At 52.4% G+C, this 12,501-nt stretch overlaps 1 protein-coding gene and 1 long non-coding RNA gene across 4 annotated transcripts in view; one reads left to right on the forward strand and one right to left on the reverse strand.

Annotated features, from left to right (window-relative positions):
* The window catches only part of SH3RF3 (SH3 domain containing ring finger 3), a 162,860-nt gene that overhangs the window by 131,121 nt on the left and 19,238 nt on the right, over positions 1-12,501 (reverse strand). The window lies entirely within an intron of this gene.
* On the forward strand, positions 833-8,718 carry LOC101904133 (uncharacterized). Its single transcript, XR_236371.5, has 3 exons — positions 833-1,630; positions 2,101-2,309; positions 6,214-8,718. It is a non-coding gene; the product is annotated as an uncharacterized lncRNA (long non-coding RNA).

Genomic DNA, 12,501 nt, shown 5'->3' on the forward strand with positions numbered 1-12,501 from the left:
GTACCCCCAGGGCTGCCCTAAGAAAACATGGAGGCCACATGTAATACCCCACTGGCCCCTGGACAGGGCAGCGCCACAATCTCCGCAGAGACAGATGTTGGCCCCTGCCTCCCTCGGGGACTCTGTGCCCTGGCCGAGCACCTGGCCCCACCCCCAGCTCCCCACACAGAGGCTGGCCACAAGTCCTGGGCTGGGACCACCAGGCTGCCTCCAGACGTTGACAAAGTCTGGGGACACACACTGCCAGACTCTGTGAGGCAGCCCCTCCCCATCCCCAGCTCTGAGTCTTGTCAGCTGGATCTTCAAGTAACCCCCGTCTTGTACTATTAAGGATTTATTCTCTGGGGACATACATTTCACTGCCACACACATGACACTGTAGCTGTGATCTCACAGGGCGAGACTGCGGGTGTGTCCTACTCTATTTTTTATTTGCAATCCACACCATCAGGTCACTCACAGTCCCCGAAGTTCCTGAAAGTAACCATCCCGACGTCTGGAAGGAGCCTCTAAGGGATCTTCTCAGGGCCACACTCCTGCAGGGAGCTGACCCCACATGCCCTGAAGGTCCACTGATAGGGCAGCTCACACTAGACGAGTCCCAGCTCAGACTGCCAGCCTGGGCCGGTCCACTGTCTGTGGGACTCTGTGGAAACAAGTCAGGGTCTTTGCGCAAAGGCAGGAAGGAGGCCTTTCCTCAGGGTAAGCCAGGACAGGGCAGGGGGACGCACCCACAGACCGAGGTCAGCCTCCACTCCCTCAGAGGTGGCCTGTGATGGGCCCAGGGAGTAACCACCCCAGAGGCCACCTGACATGCCCCGAGGGTGGACAGGATTTCAGAGAACCAGCTCATGACCTGGAGCAACCCAACCCCGCTTGGCCTCTGAGTAGTTAAGAACAAGACGACCAAAGAGGTCTACTGTCCACTGCTAACATACGGGGATTCCTGCTTTTAAAAAGCACGTGCCTCGGGATCAGCAAACACACTTCCCTGGAATCTTCCATAAGAGCTGGTCACGCTGCCGCCCTGCTCACTGCAGGGCAGGCATGGGCAACAGGACACCCAGAGGAGGGAACGGAGAAACATCCAATTACCTGCCTCGGCCCCAGAGTCGAGTGGTGACAAAAAGCAGAAGAGTAACTTTAGAAGTCCAACAGCTCACAGGAGTCCAAAGGCTATTTTAAACACCTTATCAGAATTCTGGGTTAACTGAGTACCTACGAAACCAGGAATAGAAAGTGCTCAGAAAAATAAAACACCACAGAGCCATCTGGCATGGTCAGAGGCTGCCTGCGGGGAAAGACTCGTCTTCCAGAAAAGGACCCAAAAATAGCTCCAATGAGGGAGAAACCGCCGTGTGCGCCAGGAGAGGTGCAAACGGGGACTGAATTAAGCAGCCTCCAGGGAACGTGGGCTCCCACGTACAACAGCTCCTGCCATGCCCCGCTGGGAGGGGGCAGGCAGGAACGTGCCTGGGCCTCGGAATAAGCAGCAGACACTTGTCTGCAGGCCAGGTCGCCTGGATGCAGACAGAGTGGGCAAGCCCTCTGTCTCCGCTGCTCCCTGATCACCCACCCGGGGCTCGGAGGACACCAGGTACCTGCCCAGTCGTCAGCCAGAGGCAGGGAGGTGAGCCTGGATGGGGCAGGATGGGCCACTGGGGCATGGGCGGCAGGAGGGGACAGCACACAGGGGCAGGAGGGGATGGCATGTGGGGGCAGGTGGACGGCACACGTGGCCCCATCCTGAGCCTAGGAAGCCCTCCTGTGGGTGGGAGAGCGAGGGTCCCTGGGTAGGTCAGAACTGACCTGACACTGGAACTCCTGGGAGGGCTGGTGTGGGCAGGGGGCTCAACGCAGCCCAGCCACAGCCCCCGCCCACAAACCCAGAGCCCAGGGACATTTACCAGAACGTCCCGACACGGAGACCCTGCACGCCGAGTGCACACGGGCAGAGGAGGCTGCATGTAGGGACCTCCTCTCCTCCAGGGGCACCTGGACTCTGCACGGCCATCCCTGCTTACTGGCCAGAGACCTCAGAAGAGTCCCGAGACTGGCCGGACCCTTAGTCTGACCTAATACTGTCCCTTTAATCACCAGGAAGTTCTCATGTGAGAAAAAGGACGGTTTGGACTCCAGAATGGACGGTGCAGACTGGTCTTTCTGTGCAATCATCACAAGCAAACGCAGAGGTGGCAACATCCCCAGGGTCCATCAGCAGGGATGGTAAACTCAACGGGGTACTATCTACACAGCAGAATGATACTCGGCCTCGAAAAGGACTGGAATGCTGGTTCCTGCTACCATGGGTGAGCCTGGAAAACCTTATCTGAGTAAAGAAGTCTGTCTTTGAAGGTCACTAACTGTACGGTCCCTGCACAGGAAAACCCAGAAACGGGAAACCTAGACACAGGAAGCAGAACAGTGGGGGCTCCGGAGGTGGGGGGAAGGAAGTGGAAGACTGTTTCAGGGTGACGGAAACTTCTCAATGATGACTATGTGCTGCTCTCACACGCCTGCATGAACTAGAAGCCCCTGTGTGAATTGTAGGGAATGTTAATTCTATCTCAAGAAAACTGTTAAAAAAAGTAAATGTAGGAGGAATGACTGGGGACGTACTTTTCGTCCCCTCAGCTTCTCTTCCGGGAGCTCGAATTGTCTACTCTGATTCCACTTCTTTTACAGTGATGCCTCTGGCGTGCCCTCTGGGATCCCAAACCCAACTGTTAGAACTATTAAGACATCTCTCTCCACAATTTCTCTGCTCGCTCACCTCTGAACCAGGCTAAGTGATTTCTCTCCAGGTTGACCCCTGGGTCATTAGCAGACCTGCATTGCTGCTGCCAGGAGGCTGGGTACCAGGTCATAGGAGCTCACCTCGCTCCCTCTGTCTGAACTGCCCTTAATTTAAATAACAAGGCTGCTGCAGCTGAGGTGGCATCTCTCAGAGGAAGGTCATAAATTAGCAATTCATAGAAGCAGGACACATGCGCACATGACCTGGAGTGAGTCCAGCACCTCTGTCAAGGATGAAGCTCCTGGGTCCCTGCTCGGACCTCCACCAACTGTGGTGGCTGCCCTGGAGTCCCAGGAATGCAAACCCATCTCCAGAGCTAAAAGTCAGGCCTTGAAACTGTCGCTCAGGATAGAAATCCCACCCTGCAGCTGGAATGCAAGCCGGAGCCATCTCCCGGACCCGTCCACTGTCCCCTGCCACTTTCGGATAAAACCCGACTTGAGGACCATGCTGACAGCTGCAGAAGTGACCACATGTGCACTCAAGTGCCTTCATCCAAACCAGCACAAAGCGCAGCAGGCTAATGAAAATTAAATCCTAATAATCAAAGTCTTTTCCCACAGTAATAAATACCATAAACACTCTGCATTTTGAAAATGATGGCTGCTCAAGAAAGGAGATTTTTTAAAAACTCTCTTGCTTTCCGTACCCAAGCACCTCAAATAAATCTGGTTTTGGTAAGCCGTGGTTTCCCCAAACATCCCCACGAGGCTGAGTGACTTGACAAGCCCCTTTTTGGGAAGAGACACAACCAAGAAGAAGCTAAGAGGCTGGTGCCCATGTAGGTCACTGCCATCTGCAGACTGCCCCCACGGAGCTGGGGCATGACCGCAAACCAGCTCGTTCTGACCACTGTCACTGTTTCCCCATTTGGGGAAGAAAGCAAGGCAGACCAGGTCACCACTTCCTCCAAAATGGTGGCCAGGTCAGAAGAGCTGGGCCTACTCAATGGACCAGAAAAACACCACATTTAAGTGTCCCCGTTAAGCAGAGGGATCTTCTGCCAAAAACAAAGAAACGAAGGTGCCCACAAGTCTGGCCTGAATAACCCAGATGATTTGTGGTAGCCCCAGCCTGGCTACTGCGTTCACCCCTTGCCTGGTGACCCTGCAGCGGAGGCCCCAGCACTCTGACATCCACACAGCTGGCCATGAGGGGGCTCATTACACCTGCCACACCACCTCCACCATCTGGACTGCATTGTCCTCAATTACCATTTCTGCCTGTAAAAACATGGGCAAGGCCTGCGTGTCCAGCCATATGACACAAGGAGAGTGCCCCCCTGCCAGAGGAGACCCAGAGAGCACCATGGGACAGGGTCTCCCCAAGCCAGGCTGCTGAGGGTGACCAGAAACAGCTCACTGGTGCAAGCGGGCCCCTCTCAAACCCACAGATTCGCTGATGATCCCACTTTCCTTGAAACAGGACTCAGCAGTCAAGAAAACCCAGCCCTGAGCAGAGTCCCCAGGGCCTTTGAGTCCTCGTGGACTCTCAACGGGTTAGCAAATGCCCTCTCTGTCTCCAATCACCTCCCCTCTGTGTCAGCCAGGAACCTCCTCCGGCTCATGTGTCCAAGCCCACCTCCCCCTCAAGGGCATTGTCCCTGCCTCCCCCACCACCAGCCTTACATGGCCCCCCTTGACTCTCAACCTGCAATCTTCCCTGTCTCTCTCCAATTGCATCTGCATATTGTCCTCGGCCACCAGCCTGCTACCACAACACAGGTAGATTACTGGTGTCTGCAAAGCTTGAAATATTTCTCAGAAAAGATTTGCTGACTCCGTAATAAAGCAATTATTTAAATTAATTGGAGTTATCTCCTCTGCAAAAATATTTGCTTCTAGCTGGGAAAACAGTACCTTGCATTTTCTCATTGTGTACAGCGCGGTGTTTTGCATACCACACGTGTCTCATAAAATATTTCCTGAATTGATTATTCCCCTAAAAATGATTAATTTGAGCCTCAGCCTTGTGTGTTGCACCTACTGGTGTTCCTATCCCAGGAGTGTCAGGCCGTTTGACTGGAAAAGGAAGGGACACCAGGCACAGTCAATGGTTTTAAACAGTTTGCAGGTGACTTGAAATGCACATGGCTGTGGAAATGCAACAATAAGAAAAGTGTGCCCCAAGGGCCACATAATTAGGTACAACGAGAGGCGGGGAACTTGTCGTCTCATTAACCGTCTGCTCACTCAGTGTCCTGAAATTCCACAGGAGAAGAATCAACATTTTGGAAGTTTACAACCTGTCAGCAACAACCTATAAAAATAAGACTCCAATTTGATTGCAATCAAGGGAGAGAGCTAGATCGTAGCTTTTGTTAAAGCTCATGTAGGCAAAATCACCCAATTACAGGAGGGTTTAAAGCAATGAGAGTGTCAGAAAGTCCTGAGAGCTCCCCCTCCTTGTGGACAGACAGTTAAAGACCCACAACCCTGGCTGTTCCTGACCCCTTGAGTCTGCCTGCAAGGCGTGACCCCTGCCTTCCACCAACCACAAGTGTGCCTGATACAGCAGTCTGTTCCACCAGCAGCCGGCACACCTGGACATGTGCTGTGGGGTGGGGCCACCCTGGGGCTTGTAAGAGATGGTCAGAACTGCTGGATGCTCTGGACAAGTAGCCAGGAGTGATGCAAACATAAAAGCTATTCTCTGGGCTTTTAATGTCAACTTTGGTTAATAATAAGACATCAAATTGATCCATTTCCAGGATCTATATTTGTGATTCACTAGAAAATCATTTGGTGGGAGAGTATGAAAAATGTAGAACACTGATGTAAATAATAGCCTTTTTTATTTCACTGAATAAAACTGTAGAGAAAGTGTGGTTGTGATGGTCATTTCTCCCCAGGAGGGCAACACAGAAAGTCAGAGGGAGGGGGTGTCCAGCAGGTAACCCCCACCCATCAGGCCACAAGGCACATGACCCTGGTGGTCGATGTAGGGGTGCAGCCAGAGTCCCCCCCGAACTGGGCCCCACACCAGGTACCCTCAGGACACCCAAGGCCTCGCTGTCACTGTGGGGCACAGACTGTTTTTCACCTAGAAGAAACTCAACCCTCAGTGAAGTCACAGGCTCCTGGGAGCCCGGGCTTGGGCTGGTGCTCGGGGTGACCCCGACATTCCTCCCAAGGCCCTGGAAAGCTGGATGTACTGCTGGGGGGCTGCCTCCTCCCCTCAGAAGAAGCCTCTAGTCTTCAGACTGAAACGAGCACTTCAAACGTATTTTTGGATTCTTTTATTAAATACAAAAAGTGCTAGAATAAATGCCAGCTGCTATAAATGCCCCAGAAAAGCAAACACTTTCTCCCTCTCAGTGGCACTTGGAGGAGCAGCCTGGAATGCCAGCACCGTTTTTCATTGTGTTCATGGACGTCAATAAATAACCAGATTGTAATGTTTTGCTTTTGCAACAGGGCCTCTCAGAAAGTCTCAGAAGCCAGCAGACAGCAGCCCCACCAGTGCTGGAGAAAATCTGAAGCAGAAGGAAGCACCCTGTGAGGAAGTGCCCCCCAGGCAGCCAGGACCAGAGTGAACTTCCCCCTTCAGGAAGCCAACGGCGGCTGAGTCCCTGGACACCACGTGTCACCTGCCGTCCAGCCTTGATGTCCTCAGGAACCCAAGGGCGGCCATCCGCGTCCACACCAGGGGGCATCTGTGTCCACACTGGGACCCTGTAATGCCAGGGACACCACCCTATCTCCTGCTGAGACACAGCAGATCAGAAGCTCAACCAAAGATGAACTCCTGTAACAGCTAGGCTCATGTGTCACCCCTGGACAAGCCTCGTGTCTGAAACGCAGGAAGCTCCCACCTCCTGTCCCCAGCACATCTTCTCCCCCTAAAGCCATGAGCTAGAGCCGAGGTGAACTGGGGTGTCCTGTCCATGGTGGGGACCCCCCACTAACACCCAGAGACCTGCTGGCCTGGGGCATCAGCAGGTCTCAGCACTGCTCTGTCTCTCCAGGAAGACAGACATCCTCCTCTCTCTGTTAGATCAACTGCCTCTTCAGACAAGGATTTAAAACAAGTTCCCAAAGAACAAATGCGGCTGCCTTCACTCTCTGCTGAAGCTCTAACAATCCAATTTTTTATTGTTTAAATAAATGCACACACATTGAACTTGTCTTACAGGGGATTTTATCCACATCGATTCAGAAGTACCATTTACCTGACGACACATCCCTGCCACGTGATTCTGGTCGATACATAGAACAGCAATAGCCCTTCAGACCCACAGCAGTCTTGGGAGAACATTCCAGATGCAACGCAGGGTCCACTAGGGGACAGGACCTACCCGGTGACCTGTGATCACCCTGCAAGTGACTCAGAGCCACACTAAGAGGACAGCAGATGGGCCCTGAAGCCAGGACCTGGGTGTGATGCCGTCAGGGCGCCCGGGAATAAAGGGAAACATGGATACTTTTCATGGCTGATGAGGCCCCGTCTCCCAGGACCTTTGCTGGGTGTCCCACTGGAGCTCAGCTGCCCCAATGGGCAAACATGTTCTTAAAGGTGGCACGGCCCCTGCCCCCCAAACTCTGGCCAGTGGCTCCGCCCACCTCAGATGGAGGACTGGAGAGAGGGCTGCCTCAGGCGGAGGAGAAGGAACCCCTGAGCAGGGGGCCTGGGGGGACACACTCTCGTAGGAAGGCTGAATGATCCTGAGTGGAGCCTGGGCAGCAGCAGGGACAGCAAGACAGCAGGACACCAGCACCCCACCCCCACCCCTGTGCCTGAACTGGCCACACTCCCCGTGTCCACCCTAATCAGGGGTCACTCTGATGAACAGGGTCTGGACCTGCTCTTCAGGAGATGGGAGAGAGAACCTGCTAAGGATGATTTGACCATAAGTCCCCCAGGACTCCCAATCGAGTGACCACCTGGAGGGGGACGTGGACCTGCCCAGATACCACGCTCAGCCAGCAGTGCCCTGGGTGGGACACATCGCATCCACCAGAGATCAGGCAGCCAGCACGCACGGGTTAACACAACCAAATATTAACCCATCCACGACTGCTGTGTATCTGGTTACAGGTGAGAAAGGAGGGGCTGACGTGCTAAGGAGCTCATTCCCAGCCAGTGACAGGGGGCGGGGTTACTCGAGAGCTCAACCCCCAGGACGAGGCCTCAGAGACGAGACACTGACAGCCTGTGTCCTATGAGTTGCGTGACCTTGAACCAGTAACCTGCCCTTTCTGGGCCTTACCTCCAACGTCTAAAACATGGAAAAACTATTCCTAACCTGTCAGAGCTTCTGTAAGGACCACATCCTCCAGGTAGGGACATGTTGGGGGCGGCGGGGAGCATTTTCAGAATCAGAGCTTTCCCAGCCATTATGATGGTCTGTTTTGGGATCTGGGTTCAGGACACCAGCTGCTCAGGCAGGAGAGGCGGCCTGAGCGGGAGGAGCAGAGACTGAGTTGCGGGAGGAGGGTGTAGACAAACCTGGGCTGAGGTCAGCAGGAGAATGTCTGGAGAGAGAAGCTGGTAGGTGGGCACACAACCGCAGGGCAGCCACCCCCTGGGTCAGCCTTTTGCTGGGCTCCTGCCTCCTGCACCCCATGTTCAGCTGGGTCCCCAGGCGGGGGAACCTTCAACAAATGCCCACCACCTGATGGGTCTGAGTGGGTTTGTTTGTTGCAACCACAAGAGCCTTTAAAGAACCAGGACAAGCCAGCCTCTGTTTAACAGCCCTGGGGTTTTTTGGCCCCTCGATTTTCTTCCCACAAGGAACACTTCGAGGGTGGCAGGCAGGGTGGCTCAGCCAGAAGGGCTCTGGGCTGGAGGCTAAGAGCCCTGGGATGCCAGCTCGGGGACCAGGACTTGGGGAGGTCAGGGACCCGGGATGCTCGTCTTCACCTGCTGCCCCAGGAGCTCCGAGTCTCTGGACCACTCTTCTCATATCATCCTCTTGCTCCCCCGCACCATGTCCAGAATCAGAGAGGGCAGTAGACCCTCACTCTCCCCAGAGCTGCGGTGGGACGTCACCTCCCTGCTCAGAGACGTCTCACAGCCCGGCTCTCCTGCCACTACCCCAGCCAACTCCAGGCTCGTCCAGTCTCAAAGGACACCAGCCCACTCTCCTTACAGATGTTCATTCTGGTTAAAACCACATGCATACACCCAAGATTTTCACCATCTAAAATAAAAAGCACATTTCTTTCCTCCAAAACCTCCATATACACATAAAAAGTCAATTTTCATATCTTATGCTGAGAAGATAACCCTAAACCCAAAGTTCTCAGGACTTTCCATGAAGTCATCATTTAGCTCATTTATTAATTTATATTCATTTCACTGTAACACAATTATTTTGCTCATTTAACATTTTGTGCTGCCAGAGACACCTATGAAATCTAATAAGCAGCTTCCAGAACTACACAACATGCCAATTAAATATGTTAATTAGATTTAAGTGAGTGACACAAGATTTTTAACGAAGTGAATTCCAGGAGGGAGAGCGGGCCAAGCCACTGTCTGCTTCATTCAACTACCAGGGATCGATTTTCAAACAGCACATTTGAGGTCAAAGACTTAGGGCCCAAAAGTCAACGTGATACGGTTGTCCCTGTGTTACCAAGTCTAAGCTTGCTCTGCTCACGGCACGACAGGCCAATGGATCCCAGAGACGAGGCGTTGAGGCAAGGAAAACAACTTTATTGGAAAGCCAGCTGACTGAGAAGATGGCAGGCTAGCGCCTCTTCTAAATAACCATCTTATGGGGTCTGGATGGCAGGTTCTTTTGTAAATCAGAGATGGAGGTGGGGAAGGTAAGGAAGCAAAGTAAAAAGCCAATTAATCTTGCAAACATCTAGAATGGCAAGCCTCCAGCAGGGGATGTGTTTATTTCTTCCTTCCTGCGATCTACAGGTGGACAGGGTTCTGAACAAAAGGACTTTAGTTTAATGCCAGCTCAGGGACCAGGACTCTGGGAAGTCAGGGACCCAGGATGCTTGTCTTCAGCTGTCAGAGGGGCAGAGTCCTTTTAAGGAAGCCATTGGTATGATTATAATAACAAGAGGAATTAAAAGTGAGTCAAAGAAACAGTTTTCAACATCGAGTCAGAATTGGCTTCTTCTCTGCACCACCTGGGTACCCATGGGACTGGTTCCAGCACCCTGAGGATATCTAACTCCAGCAGCTCAAGTCCTCTGTACAAAATGGTGCACGCAGCCTACTCTCATCCTCGGCAGACTAGAGGTCATCTCCAGGTGACTGAGAATACCTCAGACAGCATAAATGCTATGCAAATAGTTGCTGAGGCGGCAAATTCAAGTTTTGCTGTTTGAAACTTTCTGTAACTTTTTCAAATATTTTCAACTGTGGTTAGTGTAACAGGACAGATGGGGTTTAGACGTAGGAAGGGAAAGTGTTTTGGTTTTAGAACACGTGCTTGTTTGTTTTGCTTATATCTTAACATTGAAACGTGCTTGAACAACTAGGAGAAAAGACTTGGGTTGTTAGGTCTGCTGGCTTCCCGAGCAACTTAGATGCTTTGGGAGATAGAAAGACCAATCAAATGAGGCTCCTGCTCCCTAGAAACTTCCAATTTAGGACAGAAATCTTATCTCAAAGGAGAAGGACGGATTAAACAAACAAGCTTACTACATGGTGACCCACATGCCATCAGGCAGTCAGCCAAAATAAATTAGAAGAACTGCCTTGTCTAATAGGCTTTGATACTCCTTACATCAAAATCTACCGGAGGATCAAGTGGAACAACTCCTGTGATTTTCCTCTGAGCATTCCTAGCCTGAGTCACTTTGAGAGTTTTCAGGCTCCTTTAAAGATCAGGATCTCAGCGTGGTTGGGACACCCAGGCCGCCTGGCACCGGGTCCACCTTACACACCTCAGGACCCCTGTTTGCTCCAGATCACGGCTCCAGCCTGGTGGGGTCATGCCCCTACCCCTACTGCCATGAGAATCTGACAGCCACAGTCCCCAGGAAAACAGAATCTCCATGAGAAAGCACTTACGGTCCCCAGGGTCACAGGGCTCCAAAGTCCATCCTCAGACCCTCTTGGGAGCCACAGTCTCAAGGTAAGAAACCCCTGCCCCAAACCACTTCATGTCCATTGTTCCTGCCTGGTTGGTGACACCCATGGGTCCCACCACGAACATCTTTATAGAAGTGAAAGAAAGCCACTCGTCCCTTTCTGTGCACCAGCCCCAGGTGGCACTTAACCTGCCTGTCGAACAGCCCTGCCAAGGGGCCACCACTCCTGTTCTAACAGATGAGAAGAAAGGGGGTTGGGTGTGTCTCACTGGCCAGCCGGGCCCCACGCCCAGGTGACACAGTGCATTGCTTCAGATTTGGGAACAGTGAAAAGTAACCGCCCTCGGGTCACAGGGCTAGTGGGTGAAAAGCTGGGAGAAGCCTGACTGCCTAGCCCCGGGGCAGGGCTCCTCCTCAGCCCTTTGGTCTGCTCCTCGGTCATCTTCTCATCCTCCCTCCACGGCCTCAGGGGGCAGTCACAGCTCATCTAGAATCCAGAGCCTCCTCCATGTGTGGTCTTTGACCGGCCTCACCTGAGGACTATGTCCCCACCTCTACACACAGCAGTCCCTCTCCCCTAAACAGCGTCATCTCTGCTGAAAGCATCCAGCGATGCCCCGGCTCTTGTGAACTCAGGTTCAGGGCTGAGCCTGGCTTCTACCCACATAACTGCCCTTTTTCCTGCCTCCGTGGCCCTTACACATCTACCCAGAAATCATGACAACTGTTGGTCTCCAGGACAGGCAGCGTCCTTCCAACTGGACAATCTCTCTCATCGCTATTCATCCATCATCTTTCAAAGCCCTCCATCCAGCCCTCTCTGACATGATCTTTCAACTGACTGACTTCCTTCTCTGCATTTTTACATGTTTTGAATGTCTACAATTACCATTTAACTCAAGCTTTACAAAATAACAGGCTTCCCTGGTAGCTCAGATGGTAAAGAATCTGCCTGCAATACAGGAGACCTGGGTTTGATCTCTGGGTCCAGAAGATTCCCTGGAGAAAGGAATGGCTCTAACCACTCCAGTATTCTTGCCTGGAGAATCCCACAGACAGAAGAGCCTGATGAACTAAAGTCCATGGGGTCACAGAGTCCAACACGACTGAGCGACTAACACTTCACAAAATGATTATGGTACAGACTGTTTTTCCATCACTAGGCTGTATGTTCGGAGAAGGCGATGGCACCCCACTCCAGTACTCTTGCCTGGAAAATCCCATGGACAGAGGAGCCTGGTAGGCTGCAGTCCATGGGGTCGCTAAGAGTCGGACACGACTGGGCGACTTCACTTTCACTTTTCACTTTCATGCATTGGAGGAGGAAATATTAACCCACTCCAGTGTTCTTGCCTGGAGAATCCCAGGAATGGGGGAGCCTGGTGGGCTGCCGTCTATGGGGTCGCACAGAGTCGGACACGACTGAAGCAACTTAGCAGCAGCAGCAGCAGCAGCAGGCTATATGTTGGTTATTATCCTTTGAATTCTCAGCACCTAGCACTGTGCCAAGAAAAGAGCAGGCATGAATGCAGGTTGACTCAGTGAATTCTCCCAGTATGTTAACCAAGAGGAGACAAGCCCCAGAGGGACACCAAGAAAGTCTCATGGATATAAACAGAGGGTCAGGTGGACACCTGCTTGCTTGGCTCTTTGATGTGCTTCAATGTGAGTGATCCTGATAAGTGAAGTATCACCATAAAATGT

The sequence above is a fragment of the Bos taurus genome, chromosome 11 (genome assembly GCF_002263795.3).
Source record: "Bos taurus isolate L1 Dominette 01449 registration number 42190680 breed Hereford chromosome 11, ARS-UCD2.0, whole genome shotgun sequence".
Lineage (NCBI taxonomy): Eukaryota > Metazoa > Chordata > Mammalia > Artiodactyla > Bovidae > Bos > Bos taurus.